At 41.6% G+C, this 13,164-nt stretch overlaps 1 protein-coding gene across 11 annotated transcripts in view; it reads left to right on the forward strand.

Annotated features, from left to right (window-relative positions):
• Nucleotides 1–13,164, forward strand: part of APBB2 (amyloid beta precursor protein binding family B member 2) — a 408,726-nt gene that overhangs the window by 188,011 nt on the left and 207,551 nt on the right. Inside the window, exon 1 of one of the 11 annotated variants that reach the window (XM_030801445.1) lies at nucleotides 9,756–9,780. The exons of the other annotated variants lie outside the window; for them this stretch is intronic. The gene's annotated coding sequence lies outside the window, so the exon portion shown is untranslated. Of the gene's footprint in view, nucleotides 1–9,755; nucleotides 9,781–13,164 lie in introns of those variants that run through there. 11 annotated transcript variants of the gene reach the window in all.

The raw sequence follows: 13,164 nt of genomic DNA on the forward strand, positions 1-13,164 counted from the left end.
TATCTGTTGAATGATTGAATGGGTGTAGGGGAAGGCTGATTCCCCAAGAAAATTTGTGAGGCTTTTAACAGAAAAGGAGGAAACACATGCCAGGCTATAATAGATGTTTCTCCATCGTGCATGCAGGAGACCAATGACAACAGTAATATTAGCTCTTGTCACACTCTTACATCTGAACTCATACCCACCTCTGGAACAGGAATTGATCCTCTTGAATTGATGTTGGAGCTTCATAAATCACACTCAACATAGCATGATGAATAGACATGGAGGGGATGGCAGAATCACTGAGGGCCCCATCCACCTGCCAGGAATCCAAGAGAATCACCTTTATGCTAAAGACTAACCCTCATTGTTACTGGCATTTTGGTTATTCATTCCTCATTTAGTTTTGCTTATTTTGTTCAGTGCTGTGTTCTTGGCCTTGGTACATAGTAGGCTCTTGGTAAATATTTAATGAATAAACGAGGAGATGAATTAAGGAGTCAAAAAACATTTATTGAGTCTTCTTACATGCTAGACTTTGTAATAAAAGGAACTGGAAATTCTGGAAAATGAAAGGGAAATGAAAAGCATAGCCCCAGTGAAATACCATTTCACACCAACTAAGATGACTATAATAAAAAAGAGACAATAACAAGTGTTGACAAGGATGTGGAGAATTTAGAACCCTTATACACTGTTGGAGGGAATAGAAAATGGTACAGTGGCTTTGTACTACAGCCTGGGAGTTCCTGAAAATGTTAAATATATATATAATGTGATATGTTTATAAAAATATAAAAATGTGTGTGTGTGTACATACAAAAACAAGTTACTATACTCAGCAGTTCCACTCCTGAGTACACACCCAAGACAATGGAAAACGTGTTACTGAAACATCAGGGGTTCACTAGGTCCTGCTGCTCACTGCACAGAAAGCCAGATCACTGAGAAGGGCAGGTATTGCTAAGGAAGAAGGCTTTAATCAGGTGCTGCAGCTGAGAAGATAGGAGCTCAGTCTCAAATCCATCTCCCTGACCAACTAAAACTAAGGGTTTATATAGTAGGGAAGAAATGTAACAAACCATAACAAAACAGGATCTAGGTAGGAGCAAGGAAGCAATTAGGATGAATGAGGGTCCCCCATCTAGTTGTCTGGATGCAATGATCTGGTGAGTTTCAGTTCTTTGATACTTTTTTTTGAGAGACCTGAAGGTAATTTCCTGAGGAAGGATCCCAGATAAAACAAATAAAAATTTCTTTTAAGACCAGAAGGGTCAATTTCTATGTTTATCAAAAAAAAAAAGCTATCTGTAGGACTATTGGGTCAATTTTACATATCCATAGAAAAAAAACTTGTGTACGAGTGTTAACTCATAATAGCTAAAAACTGAAAACAACCCAAATGTCCATTAACAAATGAACAAATAAAATGTAGCATAGCCATACAATGAAATATTATCCAGCCATAAAAAGGAATGAAGTACTGATAACATGCTACAACATAGATGAACCTTGAAGATACAGTAAATGAGAGAAGCCAGTCACAAAAGATCTCATTATATGGTTCTGTTTATATGAAATGTCTATCATCACCAAGTTCACAAAAACAAAGTAGATTAGTGTTTGCAGGGGTTGGAGGGAGGGACAAATGGGGTGTGACTGTTAATGGGTACAGGATTTCATTTTGGGTGATAAAAATGTTCTTGAATTAGATAGTATTAATGGATGCACAACTCTGTGAGTATACTAAATAGCACTGAATTGTGTACTTTAAAATATGATATATAAATTTATGATATAAAAATTTTTTAACTTTTAGGTTCGGGGGTACATGTTAAGGTTTGTTACATAGGTAAACACAGGTCATGGGGGTTTGTTGTTCAGATTATTTCATCACCTAGGTATTAAGCTCAGTACCCAATAGTTACCTTTTCTGCTCCTCTCCCTCCTCCCATCCTCCACACTCCAGTGTCTGTTGTCTTCTCCTTTGTAAGTTCTTATCATCTAGCTCCCACTTATAAGAGAAAACGTGCTACTTGGTTTTCTGTTCCTGCATTAGTTTTCTAAGGATAATAATCTCCAGTTCCATCCATGTTCCTACAGAAGACATTATCTTGTACTTTTTTATGGCTGCATAGTATTCCATGGTATATATGTACCACATTTTCCTTTTTTTCTTTTTTTTTTTTTTTTTTTTTTTGTGGAGATGGAGTCTCGCTCTTTCACCCAGGCTGGAGTGAAGTGGCATGATCTTGGCTCAATGCCACCTCTGCCTCCCAACCCCTACCCCCCACCATCTCAGCTTCAAGAGATTCTCCGGCCTCAGCCTCTCAGCCTCCAAAGTATCTGGGATTATAGGCGTCTGCCACCACACCCAGCTAGTTTTTGTATATTTAGTGGGGACAGGGTTTCACCATGTTGGCCAGGCTGGTCTCAAACTCCTGACCTGAGGTGATCCACCCACCTCAGCCTCCCAAAGTGCTAGGATTTCAGGCATGAGCCACCATGACTGGCCCACATTTTCTTTATCCAGTCTGTCATTAATGGACATTTAGGTTGATTCCATGTCTTTGCTGTTGTGAATAGCGCTGCAGTGAACATTCATGTCCATGTGTGCTTATGATAGAATGATTTATAATGATTTATATTCCTCTGAGTATATACCCAATAACGGAATTACTGGGTCAAATGGTAGTTCTGCTTCTAACTTTTTGAGAAATCGCCACACTGCTTTCCACAACAGTTGAACTAATTCACACTCCCACCAACAGTGTATAAGTGTTCTCTTTTCTCCACAATCTCGCCAGTATCTGTTATTTTTTGACTTTTTAGTAATAGCCATTCTGATTTGATTTGCATATTCTTTAATGATCAGTGGTATAGAGCTTTTTTTCCATATGCTTGTTGGCCAAATGTGTGTCTTCTTTTCAGAAGTGTCTGTTCATGTCCTTTGCTCACTTTTTATGGGTTTGTTTTTCTCCTGTAAATTTGTTTAATTAAGTTCCTTATAGTGTTGTGGGAGTGAAGGAGGACCAGAGAGATCACGGTGAAACAGGAGGAATTTTATTGAGTGCACTCAGACCCAGCGGATTAACATCCAAAAACTGGGCCTGGAACAAAGACAGCACTTGAATTTTAGACACACTTCTAAAAGGGGGTGGGCTAGCCTGAAACAAGTTTATAGTGGCACAAATCGTAGTGGCGTGAAAGCAAGGCTACAGAGGCAGAACAAAGGGAGTTAATTAAATTGTGACAGGTTCATAACTCAGGATTACAGGTGACTCTTCCTGTGTGGTCCAGATGGCTGTTATGGAGGCTTGCTCTAGTGCCTTGCACAGGCTTACCTCTTAACCTTGTGCCTAGATGGCTGCAGCCCAGGCCTGCTCAGGCATGTCTTATAATCTTCACTGCACTGCTTAGATAAAAACAGAATACTCAAGTTACCAGAAAACAGGAATCTGTAAACTCATAAGTTTTACTCATAGGGGAAAGGAAAATTTGTTTTCTTCTCCCTATGTTCAAGGAGGAGGGCTGGGAGAGTCTCCAGAGCTCTGGCTTATTAGATAATATTATTGAGACTTCACCTGGGTCCAGGCTTTGCCTGTTACTGCCTTTGGGATGAGTCACCCTAATATAGAAAGCTTGTTTTTCTCCTTTTAATTTTATTTTTCTTTCTTTCTTTAATTTCCTCCCTCAATAGGTGCTGGATATTAGACCTTTGTCAGATGCATAGTTTGAAGATAGTTTCTCCCATTCTGTAGGTTGTCTGTTTACTCTGTTGATAGTTTCTTTTGCTGTGCAGAAGCTCATAAGTTTAATTAGATCTCACTTGTCAATTTGTTTTGATTGCTTTTGGTGTCTTTGTCATGAAATCTTTAGGCGTTCCTTTGTCCAGGATGGTATTGCTTAGGCTGTCTTCCAGGCTTTTTATAGTTTGGGGTTGTACATTTAAGTCTTTAATTCATCTTGAGTTGGTTTTTGTATACAGTATAAGGAAAGGGTCCAGCTTCAATCTTTTGCATATGGCTAGCCGGTTATTTCAGCACCATTTATTGAATAAAGAGTCTTTTCCCCATTGCTGTTTTTTGTTAGCTTTGTTGAAGATAAGATGGTCATAAATGTATGGCTTTATTTCTGGGCTCTCTATTCTGTCCCATTGGTCTGTATTCCTGTTTTTGTACCAGTACCAGGCTGTTTTGAGTACTGAAGCCCTGTAGTATAATTTGAAGTTGGGTAACATGAGGCTTCCAGCTTTGTTCTTTTTGCTTGGGATTGCCTTGGCTAATTGGACTCTTTTTTTGGTTCCATATGAATTTTGAAATAATTTTCTTTAGTTCTGTGAAGAAAGTTGATAGTTTGATAGGAATAGTATTGAATCTGTAAATTGCTTTGGGCAGTGTAGCCATTTTAATTATATTAATTCTTCCTACTCATGAGCATGGGATGTTTTTCCATTTGTTTGTGTCTTCTCTGATTTCTTTGAGCAGTGTTTTGTAATTCTCATTGTAGAGATCTTTCACCTCCCTGGTTAGCTGTATTCCTAGATGTTTTATTCTTTTTGTGACAATCGTGAATGGGATTGCCTTTCTGATTTGGCTCCCTGCTTGCCTGTTGTTGATGGATAGGAATGCTAGTGATTTTTATACACTGATTTTGTATCCTGAAACTTTAAGTTGTTTATCAGCTGAAAGAGCTTTTGGGCTGAGTCTGGGGGGTTTTCTAGATACAGTATATAAATTATATCTCAATGAAGCTGTTATTTAAAAAAAATGAATGGAATAGTCACTTTCCTCAAGGTGTTTGCAATTTAGAAGAAGACATAGACATAGAATCTAATCATAGGAGTCTGCAACTTCTTATCTACTGAGAAAGTATTCAAGAACTGCTAACTCATGCCCCCGTATTTAACAATTTGCCCAATGCTTTTCAGATCAAAAAATGAGCTTTGGGTTGATAGGATTGCATCTGATGAACAGTCATGTTTGACAGGGAAGTACCCCATTCTGCTCTAGGTTACAAAACATATGCCTTTGACTCTAAATAGTCCTTGTTCTTTCGGGAGTCACGGTAGAGTTGAGTAAGAATTTATTTGAGCCGAGACTGAGGAGCAAGATAAATTGGTCTATACATTATATTAAAGGATTTTATTTTAACTCTTGCTCAGATGCTACATGGGGTAACAGCTGAGGTAACTAACTGATCATTGATCGCCCTTTCTCTGATATCAGTCCGTTTTTCAAGGAAAGGAAAGGTGAATTTCCTGTTGACTTAACTATTAATAACAGTGGTTTCCTTTCAGTGTTTAATAAGAAACTCTCAAAAATTCTGCCTAGACATTTTATGTCAACATTTCTTGAGATATTAATGAAACACTTGCCTTTCCCGTTTTACTTGAGGATTTATTCTCCAAACATTTATGACTGCCTACTCTGTGCTAGGCCTCTGTGCTAGGCCTCTGTGCTGGTTTGTGGAGGTCACAGTCTAGTGGGAAACTCAAACAGGTTAATAGTAAAAGTAAAACAGCATGAGTGATGCTGTAATAGAGATGCATTTATGAAGGTGTGAGAATTGTGAGGAGACTCCAGAGGGACAAGAGAAGGCTTCATAAAGAGGTGACATCTTTTCTGAATCTTCAAAGAGGAGTAGGAATTTGCTGGAGGGAGGGAAGGGTACTGAGAATGTTTGGAAGGACAAGGAAGATGATGTATGCGATCAGAGCATTCCGTGTGCCTCTGAAATAATTAACTCTGTGTACATCATTTTATTCTTCCCAGATCTCACACTTCCTATTCCAGTGGTTCTCCAAATTGGCCACAGATTAGAATCACTGCAAGAATATTTTAATGCCCTGACTGGGCCCAATCCCAGAGGAACTGAATCAGAATCTTAGAAGTATTTTTGTGGGTGGGGCCTAGGCATCTATAGTGTTTTAAAAGCCCCCTAGGTGGTTTTCACATGTGGCCAGGGTTGAGAACAGTTCCTCATTCCCTTCGCATCTGTTCCTCTGTGTCTGGAATTTATTCCTTCTGGTGGGTACTTGGTCTCGCTGACTTCAAGAATGAAGCCATGGACCCTTGTGGTGAGTCTCACAGCTCTTAAAGATGGTGTGTCTGGAGTTTGTTCCTTCAGATGTTCAGATGTGTCCAGAGTTTCTTTATTCCAGTGGGTTCATGGTCTTGCTGACTTCAAGAGTGAAGCCACAGACCTTTGCAGTGAGTGTTAAGGTGGCGTGTCTGGAGTTGTTTGTTCCTGCCAGTGGGTTCGTGGTTTCGCTGACTTCAGGAATGAAGCCACAGACCCTCACAGTGAGTGTTATATCTCATAAAGGTAGTGTGGACCCAAAGAATGAGTAGCAGCAAGATTTATTGTGAAGAATGAAGGAACAAAGCTTCCACAGCGTGGAAGGGGACCCGAGCAAGTCGCCACTGCTGGCTCAGGTGGCCAGCTTTTATTCCCTTATTTGGCCCCACCCACGTCCTGCTGATTGGTCCATTTTATAGAGCACTGAATGGACCATTTTACAGAGTGCTGATTGATGCATTTACAATCCTTTAGCTAGACACAGAGGGCTGATTGGCGCGTTTTTACAGAGTGCTGATTGGTGCGTTTACAATCCTTTAGCATGACACAGAGCGCTGATTGGTGCATTTTTACAGAGTGCTGATTGGTGCATTTACAATCCTTTAGCTAGACACAGAGCGCTGATTGGTGCATTTTTACAGAGTGTTGATTGGTGCATTTACAATCCTGTAGCTAGACAGAAAAGTTCTCCAAGTCACCACTCGACCCAGGAAGTCCAGCTGGCTTCACCTGTCAATCCCCCCTCTAAACAGGACACCCCACCTGCTGTTGGGAATTGGGTGATGACTGCTCTAGCTACTTCCTGTTGGATAGGGACAAAGAAGGGGCCCTGCAGTTGTAGTGTCCTCTAGAGGGGAACTCTTTAGGCCAGTGAAAGGGCCAGCGGGTCGGTTCAGGGGTCCTCAGTAGAAGTTGTTAGTTGAGTTCATTTGGGGTTCCATTTGTAAGACCATCTGTAGCTTGATGGCCTCGATCCTAGAGGAAACAAATTTGACAAGGAGGTTAAAAATACAGGGCCCGAAGGCGAGTAATAGCAAGATGGCTGTCACGGGACTTAGAAAGGGGAGAAGCCATGTTGCTTAACTCCAGAGGTTGGTATAAGAGTTTGAAAGGTGTTGTCTGATTTCAGAAGCCTTTTCCTGTAAATGCTGGGCGGCATCTCTTACTATCCCTGACCTGTTAGTGTAAAAACAACACTCTTCCCCTAAGAAGGTGCAGCAGGCCTCCTTTCTCAACAGTGAGGAGGTCTATGCCTCAGCGGTTTTGGAGTGTCGCTGCTGCCAAAGAATCTATTTGGGATTGTAGAGTAAGGATAGATTTCGTTATTTCTTGCAAACTGTCTGAGAAATCCTTTGAGAGTGTGTGGTAGTAGGATAATACATGTTACACTGTTAACTTTTAGCAAACTTTACTTTTGTTGAAAACCTTATAAGTTTGGGATTACCTTATAAGTTTGGCATTACCTTATAACCTAATAAGTTTGGGATTACCTTATAAGTTAATATGGACTGAACGCCCTGGGTTCTTTGCTATTAATAAGATCTCGTTCAGTCCATATTAACTTAGAATTGGTATAGATGGCTCCTTCCTGATTCTGTAAGTACTTCAAGGTTTAGCTGAGTGCAAACAACTGGCACATTTGAGCAGACCAATTATTAGGCAATTTTCCTAACTGCTTCCGCAGGAGTTCCCTTATCACTTACTGAATACCCATTGTGTCTTTTTTCCTTAATCACCTGGGAGGAACCATCTATTGTCCTGTCCTGAAGGAGTTCCTCCTAGATCTAGTTGGACCTTTGTATGGTAATTAGTTAAGATTTAGATCCCCTGTTAGGAAACCTGCTCAGTTAAGGATTTTTGATAGGAAAGCTATATGGGTTGTCAGTGGCCTCAGTGCTTTCAGGCTACACCCTTGTTTGCACTGGCAACAAGGTGGTATTGGAGTGTTACAGGGTTACAGAGAAGACCTTCAATTATCAATTATAGGTTTTAAATTTACCCTGGCTTTTAAAGGAATAGGGTACACTGTTTTTTCTTTACTACTTCTGTCGCTCTCTAACTCCTTTGTCTCTTCCTTTCTTCTCTCTTTGACTTTCTGTCTCTCTGTCTCTTTCTCTGTCTCTCTCTGTCTTCCCCCCTCTCTCTTTGACTCCTTGTCTGTCTCTTCCTCTCTCTGTCTCCTTCTCTTTGTCTCTCTGTCTCATCCTCTCTCTTTCTCCGACTTTCTGTCTCTTTGCTTTCTGCTGCCTCTGCCAGCTGCTTATACTGCTGTTCTCCCCTCCTTCCCCTTTTGATGGCTGCGGCAGTGGAAGACTGCCATCTCCTTGGGTTTTTGCACTGTGCATGCAATACCTCTACCTTCCTGGGACCTCTGACCCCTGGCCTTTTCCTTTTCTCTGACTTCTTTACCATTTCTACCTTGCAGTCCCCTCATTTCCTGCTTTCTCCAGGCCAGATCCCAGGGTACACCCTCATCTGTTCATCTCAACACGCCCAACGCCTTCATCACCTTCCCCTCTGTGACTATTTCTGAACATTGTCCCCCTTTTTAAGTTTCCTGCTACACCACACCCCTAGATTGTTTCCTCTCTGGGAAAACTTTCTCTTCATAGAGAAAATTAAGGCTATCAGTTTCGCTTTTGCTCGATTTTGTGTCACTGTGGTGACACACGTTTCTGTCCTTGTCCTTACCGCCTCTCTTCCCTCCTAGCGTGAAGTGACCCTTATCTTGGGCAGTGCTGTTTCCAGTCCGGTCTTGTCCCTTCTCTTCTCTCATCATATGGATTCTACCTTACTGTTGTGTTACTCTTTCATGTTTCCACTTTTCCTCTCTTTATTGGCTTCTGCTTTTACAGCCTTTAAACAATAAACCATAACTAAGAAACTCATCTTTAAACAGTAAAAAGTCCCTCCCATAACCCTGGGTCATCCTCCAGCTACTGCCCTGTCTCCCCCAACTTTGTTGTTAGTGAAGCTCCTTGAATAAAGTTCACTCTCTGCTCACCTCTGCCATTCTCCTGAAGCTGATATGATAGAAGTCACCAGTGTCTTTCTAATTACTCAATTCACCAGACTCTTCAATCTTCACTTCTGAATCCAAGTGGCTAATGGGAACCTTATCTTTCTGCCCTGGTCAAGGGATGATTGACCAGAGCTGGAACTGCGGTAGTGGGAGAGTAAGACACATACCTAAGTCTCTTGTGACTACTTTGTCCTCTCCCACTTTCTTGACTGGACTGTTGCAAAGAACCTCCCAACTGGTCCTGCTTCCCTTTGGTAAATGGCAGAGTCTACTCTAAGGCCAGAGAATAAGCCTAAAAATGGGGCCAGCCTACCTCTTTGTTGGTTCAGGAGACACTGTCTGTGTACCTCTTTCCACTGTTTCTCTGATCACCACTGATGTTTTAATTGCCTGGCTTACATCTTTAATGTCTTTTCGTCATAGTCATCGCCTTCTTGGAGAATATGCTAGAGGAAAAAGGCTCAACATATACACAGATATAACACACACACACTCAGAATGCACACATCAACCTTCCATTCATTCTTCCTGCTGTTGCCTCAGGGTCAAGTCCAAAGTGTTAGAGCATGCTTCAGAAGAACCCCTGCCTTTGCTCTTCTCCTGCATCCTACCGCCTCTCCTTTCATGTCTTGATTTGTTCAGGCTCCCTTGATGATAATCCTCCCTTCCCTGAAGATCCTCTCCAACCCTAGGTGAGTAGCCCACTTATTCCTCTGCACCTGCCCACCCGTCACCCTGGGTGATTTCTGTGACTTTATTGTGTGTTTTTCTTCTACAAGTCTGAAAGCACTTAGCAGGTGGGAACTTTATGTTCCTTGGTTTTCCAGTTCCTGGCACAGTACCCAGCAAGAAGAAAGTGCTCAGTCAGTGGTGGCTTGAGGTATGGTGGTCAGAAATAAAAGTGTGCACGGAAGGAGGGAGCTATAAGATTATAATAATCCCTAACATGTATTGAGCTCTTACAGTATGCCAGCCATTATGTCAAAGGTTTGACAGTCATCTGTTTTAGTCCCCAGCAAAACTCAGTGAGGTGTAGATACTATTATAATTTCATTTTATAGCAAAGAAATGGGAGTTTAAGTAACTTGTTGGTTGTGTTAAAGAGTTTGGTCTCATTTCTTAGGTCTTTTGATTCCAAAGAAAACAGTTAAATATTAGAAGGTTTAAAGAAACATTGTTAAGATTTTCTTTTATTTAAAGAGAAACACAAACCTCTATCCTCTTAAACACAAGGAATGTATATTTTTTTTTCATAATTAAACCCTCATAGACCCAACTTCTTTGTTCCTTCTTAGTCTCTTTCCTCTCTGTGTGTCTCTGCAACAAGACCATTTCAATCACTCAGACCAGTTAGAGTGGGGGGTAATATGGGGGCCCTGGTAGGCAGCCCCGCGCTATATTACTTGCGTACAAAGTGGTGAGTGGAGCTCACATTTATTGTTATAAACTCCCTGTAGGCATTGCTTATTTTACTTGTCATGTAAACCAGGTACTATTATTATCTCCATTTTTTTTTTTTTTTTTTTGAGACGGAGTCTTGCTCTGTAGCCCAGGCTGGAGTGCAGTGGCGCAATCTTGGCTCACTGCAAGCTCCGCCTCCCGGGTTCATGCCATTCTCCTGCCTCAGCCTCTCCGAGTAGCTGGGACTACAGGCGGCCGCCACCACGCCCTGCTAATTTTTTTTGTATTTTTAGTAGAGACGGGGTTTCACCGGGGTTTCACCGTGGTCTCGATCTCCTGACCTCGTGATCCACCCGCCTCGGCCTCCCAGAGTGCTGGGATTACAAGCGTGAGCCACCGTGCCCGGCTATTATCCCCATTTTTAACCAGTACGTAGCTAGGATAAGTCTTGAGCCTTTCTCTCTTTGACCCTGAGATCTGTGCTCTTAACCCTTACAGCATTTCCTCTCACTTGGGGCTGCTTTCTTGCAGCCTTGATCTTTCTAGGATTTTGCTAACCTCTACCCACTTCATGACCCTTTTGAGCCCAAAGACTTCCTAGCTGATAGGTAACTCCTAGAGGAACTCTATAGTTCATGGGATTAGCTTGGCTGCCTTAGCTCTGGAATTGAACTTTTTCTTTTGCCTACAAATGATACCATTATTTAATATCTAAGATATTACTCAAACTGTGTTCAGGCTTTGATATATAAAAACAACATATACAGGCTGGGCCTGGTGGTTCACGCCTGTAATCCCAGTACTTTGGGAGGCTGAGGTGGGAGGATTACTTGAACCCAGGAATTTGAGACCAACCTGGGCAACAAAGTGAGACCCCTGTCTCTACAAAAAGTCAAAAAATTAGCCAGGTGTGGTGTATACGCCTGTGGTCTCAGCTACTTAAGAGGCTGAGGTAGGAAGATCGCTTGAGCATAGGAGGTTGAGGCTGCAGTGAGGCATGTTCCTGCCACTTGTATTCCAGCCTGGGTGACAGAGCAAGACCTGTCTCAAAAGTAATGATAAATAAATAACCAACCCTGTCTCAAAAGTAATAAGTACGTAAATAAACAAACCAATAAATATGGCATATACAGAGCTGCATTCTTTCATCCAGTTTGTATGGGATGGTCCTTTTCTGTTCAGCCTCTTCCCCCTCCTGCCTGCCCTCCGTTATTTCCAGCAAGCAGAAGAGTTACATGGCCCCCGAGAGGGTAATGGGACCCCAAAGACTGTGAACATGTGGCTAGAAGTCTTTTTTTTTCTTTTTTGTTTTTTGAGACGGAGTTTTGCCCTTGTTGCCCAGGCTGGAGTGCAATGGCGCGATCTCGGCTCACTGCAACCTCTACCTCCTGAGTTCAAGCAATTCTCCTGCTTCAGCCTCCTGAGTACCGGCATGCGCCACCATGCCTGGCTAATTTTGTATTTTTAGTAGAGACAGGGTTTCTCCATGTTGGTCAGGCTGGTCTCAAACTCCCGACCTCAGGTGATCTGCCCGCCTCAGCCTCCCAAAGTGCTGGGATTACAGGCATGAGCCACCGCACCCGGCTGTGGCTAGAAGTCTTAATCTGTCATATTGAGGATATAAAAGTTACTTAAATATTAAAAATCACATAGAAATTCTGATGGTATTCTTTCTGAAAATATGTATGGTTATAAACAATGTAAATAAAAATATCTCCCTAATAACATTGCTAGAATGTATAATAGTACCTAGCATCATAAAGCAGCCTAATAGAAATGTTTTGCCGTGCCTTTTAGGAAGCCAGCAGATTTGCACTTTCTCGTAATCTCACTCTAAATACCCAAGAGTCTAAAAATAACTTTCTCTCATGTATCTGTGCTCTGGATATGTGTCTCAGGGAAAACTTCATGTAGGTTTCAGGTAGGCCCTTCTCATATGAAATGCCACTCTTGAGTGAAATTAAATTATAAATTGAAACATATGTTTCCCATAAAATGGTATAATAGTTGTAGCCAAACGGTAATAAAAAAAATTTTTTTTTAATTTAATTGTCAAGCGTATTGTTTAAAAGGCAGAAACCTTCCATTGGACTGGGTGGAGGAAAAGGAAATTTTGAAAAAGGAAAAACCACACTACATTCTCTGTTTCTGTAAAATGAGGCCTAAGAGCTAAGGTGAGGTGCTGGGTAAGAAGGAATCCCGATAAATAATAACTTTAAAGAATGGGGCCCAGGATCCTAACCCTTGGGGTTACAGCCCTTCACTCTCTTATGGGTCACATGGTCATTCTGTTATAAAAATGGCCATGGCCTAGAGTAGAGGATTGATTTTGCCTTGCTTCCTGGAAGCATAGGGACTCTAGAATGAGTAACTTTTTTCTAAAATTGCCCAACCTAAGTATTTGATGATGGAGAGATACCTCTAAGCTCCCAAACAGGGAAATTCTTGCCCTTCTCTCCTGTGAAGATCCCTCTTTTGCCTGGGGGAGGAAGAGGGAATTGTCAGAATATAATTTCAGGAATTTCAGGAGCTGTGCTTTGGTTCATCTGCTGCTGAGGTAGAGATCATCAAAGTCTCCGTGGAGGGCAAAAGGATCGGATAAGAAAGAAGTCACTCCTCATAGACTGAGAAATCTGAAACCTTAGGAATTCTTGCTGATGACTTTTATTCCCTTC

Source organism: Nomascus leucogenys, chromosome 20, assembly GCF_006542625.1.
Source record: "Nomascus leucogenys isolate Asia chromosome 20, Asia_NLE_v1, whole genome shotgun sequence".
NCBI lineage: Eukaryota > Metazoa > Chordata > Mammalia > Primates > Hylobatidae > Nomascus > Nomascus leucogenys.